At 30.5% G+C, this 15021-nt stretch overlaps 1 long non-coding RNA gene across 1 annotated transcript; it reads right to left on the bottom strand.

Annotated features, from left to right (window-relative positions):
- Window positions 1-14: 14 nt before the first annotated feature.
- On the bottom strand, window positions 15-2079 carry LOC107926852 (uncharacterized). The gene is made up of 2 exons (XR_001692304.2): window positions 1727-2079; window positions 15-660 (listed from the first exon to the last, which is right to left on the bottom strand). It is a non-coding gene; the product is annotated as an uncharacterized lncRNA (long non-coding RNA).
- Window positions 2080-15021: the final 12942 nt, after the last annotated feature.

Raw genomic sequence — 15021 nt, 5'->3', positions numbered from 1 at the left:
TTACCAAATTCAAGTTCCAAAAAATGATACACCATCAAATTTATTAGAAAAATTGTGAAATAAATCCATCAATTTCTTTTACTAAAGTGTCCTAGTTGCCTTTGAGAAACAAAAACCTTGGCCAATAAAGTTCAAACATTGCAAACCAGCTCATCGAAGTAAACAAAATGTGACAGTAAATCAAAGAAAATTCAACTTCAACTAGTCAGATGTGGCCTAAGCTTCTCAAATGAAAAACAATATCCAATCAACAAACTGGCAGATGTTCTGTACTAAAAATTTTAGAACTATAAACCATATTAACTCCCTTCTCATTGCAATGAGAGAACTTAAACAAGTTAAGCTTTGATGCCTTGTAAGTGGTCTTCAACTTCCTGGTAGGCGGCCTCACCTTCTTGACCACCAATGGATTTTGGAGTTGTGGAGCTGCTTGGTGCTATCTCTCTTGCATAGCTTGGCTGGGATAGTTGTAGTCTTGAAAATCTGGATACATGGGAACTGGACTCTATAGCGAGAAGCCATCTCAATGTACATCTGTTCAACAACTCCGTTTAGAGTAGTGTCACGGTATTCCTTGTACATGTTATGATAACCAGTACGACTTTGGTAGCGGAGCCATATACCATAATTCTTGATCTTGGTAGGGTTCTTCTCAAATATCTGTAGAGAAATTTGATTTAGATACCAGGCATTAAAAATAATATCAAAGAATGCATCAAAAATTGTGTTGCCTTGGGTGTACAAATGATCAATATGCAATCACTAACTACAACATTTTTTAAAATCAATTATGTGACCAAATGAATCATTAATGCAATCACAATCAGCAAAACAAAGATGAATAAGCTACAATGTGCAATTTTCTAAAATGAAGTCAATAAGAAAGCCTTAAAATTAGATATTTCTTAGCTATCTATGTTCCCTACTACTCTCAAGACAAATTTAAAGAGCTTAAGAACACAATCTCCAGTGTAAATTGAAGAGTAATGAGCTAAGCATTGGCAATCCACACAAAGTAGCTTCAGACATTAATCAACATACGCTAGCTATAAAAAAGAATGTAAAATATACGTTTCTTATTCAAATTTCCACACAGTATCCCACAATAAATCACTTGATACAAAGTGGATTATCAAAGGAATAACATTGAGAATATACCTCATTGATGGCAATGACTTGATTATTACACTGTATTAACAAAAATAACATAAAACCTACTCTCAAATCCTTTCAAAATTCAACTAATGTCCCTGCCAGTAGCCATTTCCCATGCTGCAGCTCATCCAAAATATATAATATAGCTAATCCAAGCAAAGATAAACTTTAGCTTCTAATTTGATTCCTGGTTACTAATTGTCTCTAGGAAAGACAAAAACTAATTACATTTTAAAGTTAATCGGCCATAGCAATTGACAGGAAAAAACAAAACAAAGAAGAAAGAAAGAGCAACTTATTTGAAATGTCAAAGCTCCATTGAACTAATCCTGATATAATTAATCATCATTGTTTATGAAGCTAAATTTTCATTTTTCAACTTATAAAATAGCATAAGCGATAAAAATGGTTCAATCCTTATGATTTCCTAATTTCCATCATCAATCAAACTAAAACTAAACACAACCAATAAATCAAATGAGCAAACTAGAGCTCAGATCTTTCTAGCCCAGTTCTAGAAAAAAAATTCATTGACAAAAATCAGTTCCGAATCTTGACAATTTTGACTCACCCAAATGAAATTGATGTCCACATTGAAGCTTTAGCCCACGACCGATCCTCATTATCAATAACTGTTTCGAGGCAAATCGAGCATGAAATAGAGCCAAAAGACTTCCCTCCAATTTTGCAATCAACACCATCGCCTGAAATATAGAAAATAAAAAGCATAAAAAACTTACAGAACGGATGAAGAAGGAGAAGGAAGATGAAGAACGGAAGAAGGAGAAAGAATATGGTGAGAAGGGAGGAAGACATTTTCCTTAAAACACTCTTATCTCATTTACCGTGTTTTATAAAAAATTTTACATTTGAAAAATATTTTCAGCCAAACAAACACTCGAAAATGCTGAAAAACTTTTTCGAAAAATATTTTACTTTCAAACAAATGTACGCTAAATAAAATTTGACTGTTCGCTAAAATATATATTTTGAGATGTAACATAAATTATTTTAATTTTATATCAGTTAAGTGAAAGAAAAAAAATGAATTATGTATATTTATAAAATTATCTATTATATATTTTTAAATTCACATTGCAATATAGGAGTTTTATTTAGCCCTTAGGTTTGATGAAATCCAAAGTTGAGTTAGGTCCAACATTTAGATAGAAAAGAACATCTATACTTCCTCTTTCTCTATTTTCAAATTCTAATTTAAATTTTTATTTAAAAAATATCCAACTATTTAATATTTGAATAATCTAGTGACCAATTCAACGTGGGAGCTTTGGCCATATGAGTTGTGGCTAAAGTGAAATCTACTAAAAAGTTATAGTTTCTCTATTATTCAATTTATTTTAAAAATTTTAAATATAATTCAAATAATAATAGTTAAATTCATTATGTCAAATTTTGTTAATTAATCTCATATGCTGAGATTATAGATTTAATCATTGTTTTTAATTTGATTATTTTTCAATCGTTGTCTCATGAGGTCAAAGTTTAATTTTTGTCCATGAAAATGAAATACATTTCATGACTTATAGTTTCAGTCCTACTGACAATCACTTTAATTTCGATCATAAAAAAAGAGAGAGAATAAAACGAAAAAGGAATTGGAATTTATTTTTTTATTTTTTTAAATGGTCTCAACCTTCAAAAGTAAAATTGGAAAACTTTTTCTAAGTCCTTTTGAATGCTTGTTCAACTTTTTGGGCGTTACTAATTGTGATAGCCCTTATTTTTACCCCAGTCGGAAAGTGATTTTGGGACCACAAAACCAAGTCACAAAAATAATTAACTGTTATTTTCTATGTTTATTGTGCATGAACATGCACATGTGAAAATTTCATGCTTTAATTTTTGTCAATTGTATACGAAATTATCAAATAGGACTTATGTGAGAAAAATGAAAAAGGTAATAGGTAAATTAAAGATGGTATATAATGAAAGTATTAAAAGGAAGGGTTTTGCATGTCAAATTACCCATTTTATTGTTAGTGGCCGGCCATGTTGTTAGTTGGTATATAATATATGAATTTTATTTTAGCATTAGCTATAATTAAATGACTTTAAAATATAGTAAAATAATAATTAAAGGAAGGAAATGGGTGAAAGAAACAAAGTCTTCATCCATGTTTCTTCCTAGCCGATTCTAAAGAAAGAAAAGAACAACCATTCGGTGATCTTGAACTCAAAATAAGGTGAGTAGTTCATGCTAATTCTTGAAATTTTAGTATATTTTGAGTTAGTTCTTAAGTTCTTTGCTTAACCCATGACAAAATTTTGAGTTGGGTAATGTCTTAAGCTTTCGGCCATAGTAGAAATTAAGGGGTTAGATTGTTGTTTTTTTTTGTGGTTATTTGAAGTTGAACTAGTTAATACTTAAGTGTTAGTATTTGTACATGAAATAGATGAATGTGGATTTGTTGAGTTACTTGAACAAATTCGGCTTTGTAATTGATTTTTTTTAGTATAAACCTTGAGTAATGCTAGACATAGATTTTGGTTTTGATAGTGCTTATATGAGTTTAATTAATTCAATTTTGATAATATAATGATAGCTTAAGATAAACAACATTCGGTTATGAATTTTTGTATTAAATCGAAAATGGATGCTAGTTGAGCTATGAACAATTGCTTAATAACGAAGAGAATATAAGCTTAATGCTAAAGTAGCATTCAACCTCGGAGTAAGTTAAATTAGTAGGGAAATAAATTTTGAGATGGAAAATTATGTGTTTGACTAAAGAAAAGAAATCGTTGAAGAGTGTTTGTGAACATGGTAAGTGTATTCGGTTTAGTGAGCAAATGAAATAAAAATTTGGAATTTGATTTTTTATGGGTATGTATGACCAAGTATATTCGGCCACATAAATAATATAATTACATGATGTTATATTATGATTATTGAGCTTATGTATGTGGGTGCATGTATATCTAGTAATATAATGACATTTGGTTTTGATAGTCGATTGATAAGTTATTACTTTAATGACAAGAGCATTTGGTGAAAGTAACATTTGTGTATGAATATATATTAGTTATGAAATCGGTAGGTTTAAGACTAATTGTGGTAATGATAATATATTAAAATGAGATGGATATTTGATTACCGAATGTGAATAATAAGTAAACACTATTGATCAAAATATTAAACATCTCTATTTATACTTATTTAGCTCAAGAGCAAGGGGGGTCAAAGTTGGATAGGGGAAAGGAAAAAGTGATCGAATAGCTGTTGAAATCGTTCGACAACATCTGAGGTAAGTCTTTAAGTAATGGAACTTAGCTTATGATTTGATAAAGCAATTATATATATGCATATATGTGTGAATGTTAATCGGGGTTTAAATCCGAGCTTGGTCTCGAAGGGCTTTTGAGCCAATGTCATAATCCGAGCTTGGTCTCGAAGGGCTTTTTGAGTCAGCGCTAAGAATCGGGCTTGGTTCCGAAGGGCGTCTGTGATGGCATAATATTGAGTTGAAAACTCGTAAATATTCGTACGAGAAATCATATAATACATGTTGAAACAATTTTAAACAAATGTGCTACTTACAGTAAGATAACTAGGTAAGTAATTTACTCTCGTTGAGAATATGATTATGTTAAATTATGACTTTGAAATTGGTGGGGATGCTTAGGCCATTGTTTAAAATCATTCGAACGTTTATGATCTGATTATGATGTATGAGTTCTGAATTAGAGAGTTCAACTTCACAAATGTGAGATGTAGGTGTATATGCATGAGATTGACACGGAAATGTGAGATGAACGTATTCGACTATAGAATGAATTTAGTTGGATATATATATTGCTTTCACCTTTGTGATATGAATGATAAAAGTAGTACCTTAGTTATTTTCTATTCGGCCAAAGGATGAAACAAACAAACTTAGATATTATTATGCCATTCTTTTAAATGATTTCATTATTTAAAACTTACTAAGCATCGAAATGCTTATTCTTTTGCTTTAATTCTCTGTTTTATAGATTTTGTTCGTCAGCTATCGGACTCGGAAGTGTCAAAGTCGAAGTCATCCACACTATCTAAGCCACTTTTTGGTACTCTTCAGTTGAACTTGATAATGTCATGTATAGGGTTGGCCCTTGTTGTTGATTAAGTATCTTTTGATAATGTATATTCGTATAGCCATGCGAAAATGGCTTGTATATTTTGAGTATAACATTATGATCATTTTGTATATATGGTCTTATGATATGGTTATTAAGTGGTGTGGAAATGTTCGGTAATGATTAGCCATTGGAATGGCCAATCATGGTCCTATTGGTGCTACGTATGTCATGGCTAATCGTGATTATACTTGGAAATAATGTATGTCAAATTACTAGTTGATTCATGGAAAACTATGAAATAGGTAAAATTTACCTTAAAATAGATGCTGATAGCAGCAGTGATGTGAATTTGAAAAATCACTAAAAATAGTAGAAATGGAATTAAATAATTAATAAATTATGTAATCGAATCTTGATGAGTCTAATTTCATATGAAAGAAACGAAATGACCATATGAGCCGTATTTTATGAGATGTTTAAGTTTTCGTGAAACAGGGCCAGAGCAATTTCTGGATCCCCTGTTCTGACTTTGGTTTACGATAACTCACATCTTTTGCCTGTTCTGTTCAGATAATCAACAGATTTAGGCGGATCGGTGCAACAGAGTCTCATGATGACCACAAATTCGTGAACTGTTTTTAACATTGGTTTTTATTTAATTTAAGTATTATTTTTTTTCTAGAAGTTTTGTAATTATTGGACTCTCTAGACTGTTTAATTTTTATTCTGGTTTTGGATATGTTTCAGCCTTTATTGCGACGTTTGACTAAAATCACGGTTTTACGAAAACAAAGGTTTTTCAAAAAATACGAGCTGGATTTCCAAAATATAAACAGTTTCTAAGACTGCCGCTGTAAATAATGTTTTGACAAATGAATTAATTAAATAACGTTTTTAGTAGTAGTTATAAAACTTGGAGGCTTTATCGAACAACTATACAAAGCTTTATCGAAATGACTCTATTTTCAAAACCCTTCTTCGTAACATTACCAGATTCACATTTAGGCCAGGTTTTAGGTGTTACAGAAATAACAGCAGTTCTAGGAGGCAATCGACAACATTAGATTTTGGGATATTTTTGTGATTTATGGAGAAAAAAAATTAAAGAGAATTGTGCTGATTATGTGTTATAAAATAAAGAGAGATGGAGAGAATAAAGAACAAAGAAAATATGAAAGCAATAGAAAATGTACTTTATTAATCAAAGAGATGATTATAATGCTTCATCAGAGTCTCTATTTATAGGCATAAAATGTATAAAAGAAGTAGAGATCTAATTCTAATAAATATTAGAATTTAAAGTATATCAAAACTTTATCTTGATCATGATGGACATCCACTTAATAAGATGTTCAAACATTTTTCAAAATTTTGCAATTAGTAGACACTATATGTTTTTATATATATATATATATATATATTAGTTTCTAATGCACAAGTGTCACACATGATTTCAAGTATTTAATTTTTAAATTAGTTTTTAAATAATGTATTTTTAATTATTGTTATTTATCTTTGGTCATGATAATTCATTTTTTTTGTGAATGTAATGATGATTCATTTTAGTTTTTAAATAACATACAAATTTGAAATTATATAATAATGTAAACTATAATATTAATTTGAAAAAAAGGTAAAACAACATGTAGCAATTTTGATAATAATTCATGATAAATACAAAAATATCCACAATTAAAAAAGAAACGATTTTAAGAGGGCTTGTTTTCAACAATTATACAAATAATAGTTTTTTTTAGTTTTTAAAAATTTTAATAATAGTTTTTTTTAGTTTTAAACAATTTTAATAATGTTTGATAAAAATTATTTGTAAACTACAAATGAAATTATACATAAAAACATATACAACTTTATATGTGAAAAATATACATAATTATATATATAAATATCCGTAAAAATGTATATAAAAATACATATGACAATATACAAACAATGTTATAAAATAATACATAAGAATATACCTAGGGTTATGCATAAATGTATGTTGGACAAAAACACGTTAGTAAACATATAATTAATTATAAATAAACACATAAAAAGTAAAATATAAATAGAATGATTTATATTTAAATTGTGAAATACAAAAATCAAACAAAACCGTAATAAAAAGTTGAAATAAAGAAGAATAGAGATTTTACGAAACGTGGAGGCTTGTGAAACACAGTTTCCTTAAGACAGATTTGGCTTCTCTTACAGTTCTTAGAGAAATGTTGGTTGAATGTCTTTCAAGGTACAACAACAACAGTGATCAAAGTAGTAGCACCTCTACAACAATTAATCGAACGGACGTTGCCTTTTGTAGCACCTCTACAATGATCAATTGAATGGACGTTGCCTTTTTCTATCACTGGAATGTTTGAAAAATACGGAGAGGAAAAAAGGAATTTTGAGAGCAAAAGAATTTCAATGTGAGAGAGTATGAGTGTGTAAAATTCTACAGAATACACAGCCTTTTATAGGCATTTAGGATGGTGAAAATTTTGGAAATAACCACAAAATCTGCCATTAAGGAGCCAAAAAATCAAATTGATTTAAAAAATTAAATCAAATTGATTTGGAATCTGATAATGTCCGTATATAAACAAATTGTCTCTGCTGAGGAAAAATAAAATTGTGTTGGGCAAAAATATTCGTAAGCACATTTGGGCCTGACCGGTCCTAACATTTCATATCGCCTACGTCGTGTTGGTTCTCCCCAACCCCGTCCGGTTTGAACTTGCACCCCCTACGAGAGAGGCAGGGTTACAAGCAGGGGTGAAACCAGGAAATTTCAAGAGGAGGGCCGAGATAATGGAAAATAGTAAATTTAAAAATAAAACTTAATTAAAGAAAAATAATTTAATAAATAAAAATCAACTAGAAAGAAATCTTATAATGTATTTGAATTGCACTCTTCGATCCTTGACCTCACTAAAATCATAAATTATTTTGTTTATATCAAATTTTTTTGCAATTTCTTTCTCAATGTACACAACCGAAGAACTTTTTAAAAAATCATCTTCCATCTTGCTACGAAGTTGAGTCTTCACAATCTTCATAGCAGAAAAAGTACATTCTGAGGATGCTATTGAAACTGGAAGAATCAATATAGAACGAATCAATCTGTCAACAAATGGGTACATGACTAACTTTTTACTCTCAACTAAGCTTCTGTAAAGTTCAGAAAGTGTTGATATTTTCTCAAATCAGGATGCTTACATACATCAAGTTCATAATGCTTCAACTCATATGGGGGACTTTCTTTCTCTTGTTAAGAAAAATCTTCTGGATTGAACTTGTTTACAAGAATGCAAATTTTATCAATAGTAAATAACTTGAAAAACTCCTTGGGATCTAAAGCTATAGAAAGAGTGAGAAGCTCGACAACATTTTCGTTAAACTTGCTCTTCAATTCTTGCAACTGAGTATCTATTGTAGCAAAAAATATATCCATTCGATAATGATACTCCACTGTAACATCTTCCTTCTTGTTGCGACTACGACCTACAATGTATTGAGCATTCATATTTGGAAAATCCAACTCCCAAGTTTCACAAAAGGATATCACATTTTTCAAATCTTTCATTCTCAAAACTAAACTCATGGCATTTAATATATCTTGAGAACGGCGTTGCAAAGCTTGACAAAGGTTATCAGTAATCCCTAAAACTTCCTTCATCATATGCAAAATAAAAATAAACTCAAAAGATCTCAATATATTATATGCGTTATGAGCATCTCCTCACTGAGAATAGTTAGAAGAGGTATTTTTTAGATTTTCAAGAACCGTGCTAGTAGCATTGTACATCTTAAGTAAACTAGTAACTGAATTTAAATGAGAACCCCATCGAGTCTCACCAGGACGTTGTAAAGTGCCAATCTGATTCATTCCTATTCCAGTTGCTAACTCATTTATGGATATCAAATGATTATTTCAGCTGCTTAGGCTTTTTGTAATTCATCATGTCCTTTGGTAGAAGCCGAAGCAATATTAACAATATCAGAAAATTGTTTAAAGAATTGATGCACTTCAACCACTTCTTTAGCTACTGCAACCAATGCTAATTAAAGATGATGGGTAAAACAGTAAACATAATAAGTATGCCGACAATCATTCAAAATCAAAGCTTGCAAGCCATTAAATTCCCCACGCATATCGCTTGCTCCATCATAGCCTTGACCTTAGATATTTTGTATGTCAAAACTATGTTGCAAAAGAACATTAAAAATCACATTCTTCAAAGTCAATGATGCAATATCTTTGACATGTACTATATTAAAAATCGTTCTTTTACCTGTCATTGTTTATCAACAAATCTCAAAATAATTGCCATTTGCTCATTTTTTGACTCGTCTTTCACTTCATCCACAATAATGTTAAACTTTCTATCACCAATTTCTTCACGAATTATATTACAAACTCTACTGACATAAACTTGCAATATTTCTTTTTGTATTGTTGAAGAAGTATAAGTGGCATTTTGTGGAGCACTTTTCAAAACATCTTCAACTTTCTTATCATACGATGCTAATAGTGATAACAATTCAAGAAAGTTCCCACGATTTTTTGATCCTGAGCTTTCATCATGACCTCTAAAAGCACAACCTTGAAATGACAACCATCGAACAACATCTATACTAGTTTTTAGACGTAGACGATTAGCTGCAATTTGTTGTGTTGTTTTTCTATCAAGTGATACTTTAATATGTTAAGCTTGATTCATTAAATCTACATAAGCTCGTGGTGTATTGTTATGCAGTGAATTCGAATCTTTTTCCATAAGTGTCAAAAAAGTACAAGTACATCCATCGTGTACCTTTTCCAATTACTAAATCCATTATGAGTAAATGTAGCCGATCCAAAACGACTACTTGGATTGCTATTAAAAAGAAAAAAAGGCAAACAAAATACTGTATATTTAGAAGGTGAATATTCTAACCAGGAAAATTGTTTAAACCATGATGGTTGAAAATAACGAGGATGTTTTTTTTAAAATTGGAAGCAGGATATTCTGAAAGAATAGGTTGACATGGTCCAGCCTTAATATAAGCTCTTCGAATTGCATGATGCACATTAACTGGATACTCATATATTTTCTTATGTAACCTAGGTTCACGTTCTATGTTAGACAAATCAAGTGCCTCATCCTCAACTCTAAGAATTTTAGAAGGACGAGCATCAGAGTTTAAAAGAGCAAGTGATGAATGTGGTACCTCAATTTGTGACGCTTTTGAAGGTGATTGTGTTGTCTCTGTACTTTTCTTTTTAAAAAACAAATCAATTGTTTTCGACTTCATAACTATAATATCTTAAAAAAAATTAATAGCTATAAAATAAAATTAAACTATAAACTTTAAAATACAATAAAAACAATTGTAAAATTGTAAAAAAGATGAAAAAAAAACTTAGAAGATGAACTCGATGCCGCGTTTGAAGGACAAACGTTGATGACAATAGTTGTTAATAGCAATAGGAAAAGAGACTTCTTTTTCACTAGTTAACAAATTGAATTTTACCTTAAATTCACATTTAATGTTATATTAAAAAGTGAACAACTATCATCTAAAAAAAGAAAGTTGGAAATATATCAATATTACATTTAATGTTATATTAACATTGATTACAATAATATATTATTTAAATATTTAAAGTTAAAAAGTTAAAATATTTTACATGGAAAAAATAAAAAAAGAACGATTTTTTTTAATGTTTAATGTTGGAAAAGGAGGCCAAACAACAATTTAAGGAGGGGCCAAAGTTTTCAAAAATAAAGGGACTAAATAATAAATATTCTTTTTTATAATTTTAGGGGGGCCGAAGCCACTGCCAGCCCCCCCAAATTCGCCATTGGTTACAAGCTTAGTCATTCAATTATCCTTCAAGAGGGTTCACATATATATACACATCTCACATTTGGTATTTAACCAATGTGGGATCTAAGCCTTTACTTTTCCTCAATAATATTTCCAAGTAGCTTACTTTGAGCATCAATTTCTCATTTACCACTCAGCCATTTTGAGCATATGATATACCGTTGTAAAGGTCTTATGGAGTAGATTATGAAACCATAAAATTATGTTTCAACTCTCCACCTTTACCTATTGAGAATATGCTTCAAAGTACTCATAAAAATAATTTTTTTTCCAACAATCCCCCACATGAATGAAAATTGATAGTTTTATAGAAAAATATTGACTCGATATGGTGAGAATTTACGATCGATAGTTGCATAGGATAGGTAAGTATCCACCCTTGAACCTTCCCTTGTGAAAGTATATTTATTTTACTAGTTGACCAGTAGACGTGATGTCCTTGAACTGTTCTGCCCTTTGTGTAAACGATGATATATCTCGCACAACTACCTTTTTGGCAAGGTTTTAGTTCTCATGGGTATATTCATATAGATGTGAACATCTCCTAGTTCTACAAGAGTTTGAGAGAACTATGCACCAATAGCCTCCTTGAAGCGGCCCCACTTCACTCTCGCATAGGTGACTTATGTTGTTCGACTCACTGAAACACACAATGGCCATTAAAAGTATTGCTTAACCTATCCCAATTTTAGTCATTATTTACATCATAGGAACGGACTTGGGATAAGTACCCCTACAGTGACCTCATAAGGTCTATGCAATTAGGTTGTCCCTTAGAACCTAGATCTTAGGATATCCAATCAACTAGGTAGGGTTTTCCTTCACATAGTGCATTTTATTTTCATGGGCTTTAGTCACATTCCTTTCGATACTTTAACAACATGATCTCATTTTAAGCCTTTAGTTAGCGGATCCACAATGTTATCTTTTGATTTTTCAAAATCAATAGAGATAACTCCGTTTGAGATAATTTGTTTAACGGTATTGTGTCGACGACTCATACGTAGTAAGACACCCCCACACTTTCAAGTGGTTGTAGGATGGTTTCCTACCTTTCTATAGCTCATGTGGTGTCTTGTCTCTTTTTTTATGGGGTACCTTATTTAAAAAGTAATAGAAACACTTCCCCCACATTTCATGTGATAACCTAGAGCTTTTTAGCAGTGCGGTTATCTTTTCCTTTAGAGTCTAATTTTTCTACACGGCTACTCTATGTGAGGAAAGTATAATGGTGTTACTTCATGAATAATGTCATGCTGTATACAGTATTCAGATGATTCAACATATCCACCACCACGATTACTTAATCTTTTTATTAAGTTGGTTTTCAACTTTCTTGCTTATAGAGAATAAAATTCTCTTCATTTTTTCTTTTAAGCAAATATACGTAGCAATGAAAGTAATAAAAATATTTATTCCTTCCTCTCTTTTAAACAAGCTTTACAAGTATTGCTATGTATTAGATTAAGTGGTTTTTGACCTTTGTTAATTTTTCCTCAACACATGTTTCACATTTATAATTATAATTATTTTGAAACAAATGAATGTGCTCTAAGTTAACTTATGTACGTAAAGTATCATAATTAACATATCCCTGCTTACTATGCCATAAATTAAATGACTTAAGCATATAAACAGAAAAAGAACAACATTCTTATTCATAGTTTTGCTTTTACAGAGATGTCATTTCGTTCAATACATATCCCCTTCCCACAAACATTCCCCATTTTGAAAGAACATTCTTATTTATAGTTCTTGCGTAGGTTAGGCACATAATTCCATATCGGACACTTCCTTGGAAATTTCTTCCACAGCATTGGCCTCGTTTGCTCTAACTTTCTTTGGGATCTTACAGTCAAAAGACTTGTGCCCCATTTTGTTGCAATTGAAACATTTTCCTTGAAGTTTTTTCTTCTTAGAAACACCATCTTTTGGTTCCAGTTTAGACCCATTCTGCAATTATTTTCCCTTCTTGAAGTCTTTCTTGACTTCTACAACATTTTCCCTAACAACATTGTCATTTGTTGCTTTGTTGAGCCTCTTATCCGTACTTCTATTGTCTTCTTCAATCCAAAGTTTGACAATTAGATCTTCCACTGACATTTCATTTCTTTTGTGCTTTAGGTAATTCTTGAAGTCATTTCAAGCAGGAGGCAACTTCTCAATAATGGCTGCCACTTGGAAGGATTCACTTATTATCATCCCTTCAGCAAGAATTCCATAAATGATCAGTTGAAGTTCCGACACTTGATTCACAACTAATTTAGAATCAACCATTACAAAATTCAAGAAATTTTCAACTAAAAACTTTTAGTTCCAGCATCTTCGGCTTTGTATTTATGGTCTAACGATGTCCATAATTCCTTAGTTGTTTTCTTAACACTATACACTTCATACAGTGCATTTAACAATCCATTCAAGATGTAGTTTCGGCATAGAAAACCTGAATGTTTCCAAGCTTCAACAGTAGTGAAAGTGGTAACTTCATCTACCTCGCGCTCTTTAATAGTAGGAGGATCATCTTTCAAAAATTTGACCAAGTTCAACATAGTCAAATAAAACACCATTTTTTTTGTTGCCAAGTCTTGAAATTCGGTCTCGAGAATTTTGCAGGTTTCTTATTGTGGCTTATAGCAGCCGCCACCGACAATACTAAGTTTTAGATCGAGTATTGCGTTTGAACCAAAGGTTCAGATTAAAAATTGATTGAATTGGTGGGAGTCTCTATTTTTCTATTTAGAAACAAAACAAGAATTAGAAAACTTATTAACTTTTGTTAGATAGCAGGAATATAATAAAACCCGAAACAAAAGTTTATACGGTCTAATAAAAAATATAATAAAACAATGCACTGGGTAGGTAATCCTAAAAAAGAGGTGGTGCACTCGACATGCTTAAATTCCAAGTCTTTCAAAGAACCAAACCTAGACATGCATTCTCATATTGTCTTTTTAAATCACCGTTGATAAATTTCTTTTAATTCAATTTAAAGCTACAATTAATGCCACCATAAACAGAAAAATTTCCTTTTGATTTGTTAAACGACAGAATAAAAATTCTGAAACGAAATCAAAACCAATTTTGTTGAACGACAAGATTAAATCTCGAATCAAAATTATATCAAAATAAAACTTGTTAAACAGCGGGAATAAATCCCGAAACATTTTTTTATTTAATTTGATTCTAATTTGGAAACAAAATAAAATCAAATAAAATCTTATTAAACAGCAAGAATAAATCCAGAAACAGATTTTATTTAATTTCATTCTAATTTGGAAACAAAATAAAATAAAATAATCTTGTTAAATGACAGGAATAAATCCCGAAATATATTTTATTTAATTTTTAATTTCTTGTTTTTGACAACAAAATCAAAATGTAATAAATCCGTCGAATGGCGGGAATAAATTCCGAAACAAATTTTAATTTAGTTTAAATACTCAGTTTTGGAAATAAAACAAAATTTGAAATAAAATTATTGAACGGCAAGAATAAATCCCAAAACAAATTTTACTCGTTTACGGAAATAAAACAAAATTTGGAATAAAATCGTTGAACGGCAGGAATCAATCCAGAAACAGATTTTATTCATTTTTGGAAATAAAAAAAATTTAGAATAAAATCGTTGAACGGCAAAAATCAATCTCGAAGCAGATTTTACTCATTTTTGGAAATAAAAAAATTGGAATAAAATCGTTGAACGTGAGAATCAATTCCGAAACACATTTTATTTACCTTTAATTTCTTGTTTGAAAATAAAATCAAAATAATACAATAAAATCCGTTGAAGGGCGAGAACAAATCCCGAAACGGATTTTATTTACTTTTAATTTGGAAACAAAATTGAATAAAATCTGTTAAACGGCGGAAAAAATCTCAAAACAGATTTTATTAGTTTTAATATTCATTTGGAAATAA

This window comes from Gossypium hirsutum, chromosome A08 (assembly GCF_007990345.1).
Source record: "Gossypium hirsutum isolate 1008001.06 chromosome A08, Gossypium_hirsutum_v2.1, whole genome shotgun sequence".
NCBI classification, from domain to species: domain Eukaryota; kingdom Viridiplantae; phylum Streptophyta; class Magnoliopsida; order Malvales; family Malvaceae; genus Gossypium; species Gossypium hirsutum.
The sequence above is the reverse complement of the archived record's forward strand: the minus strand, read 5'-3'. Positions and strand labels throughout refer to the sequence as shown.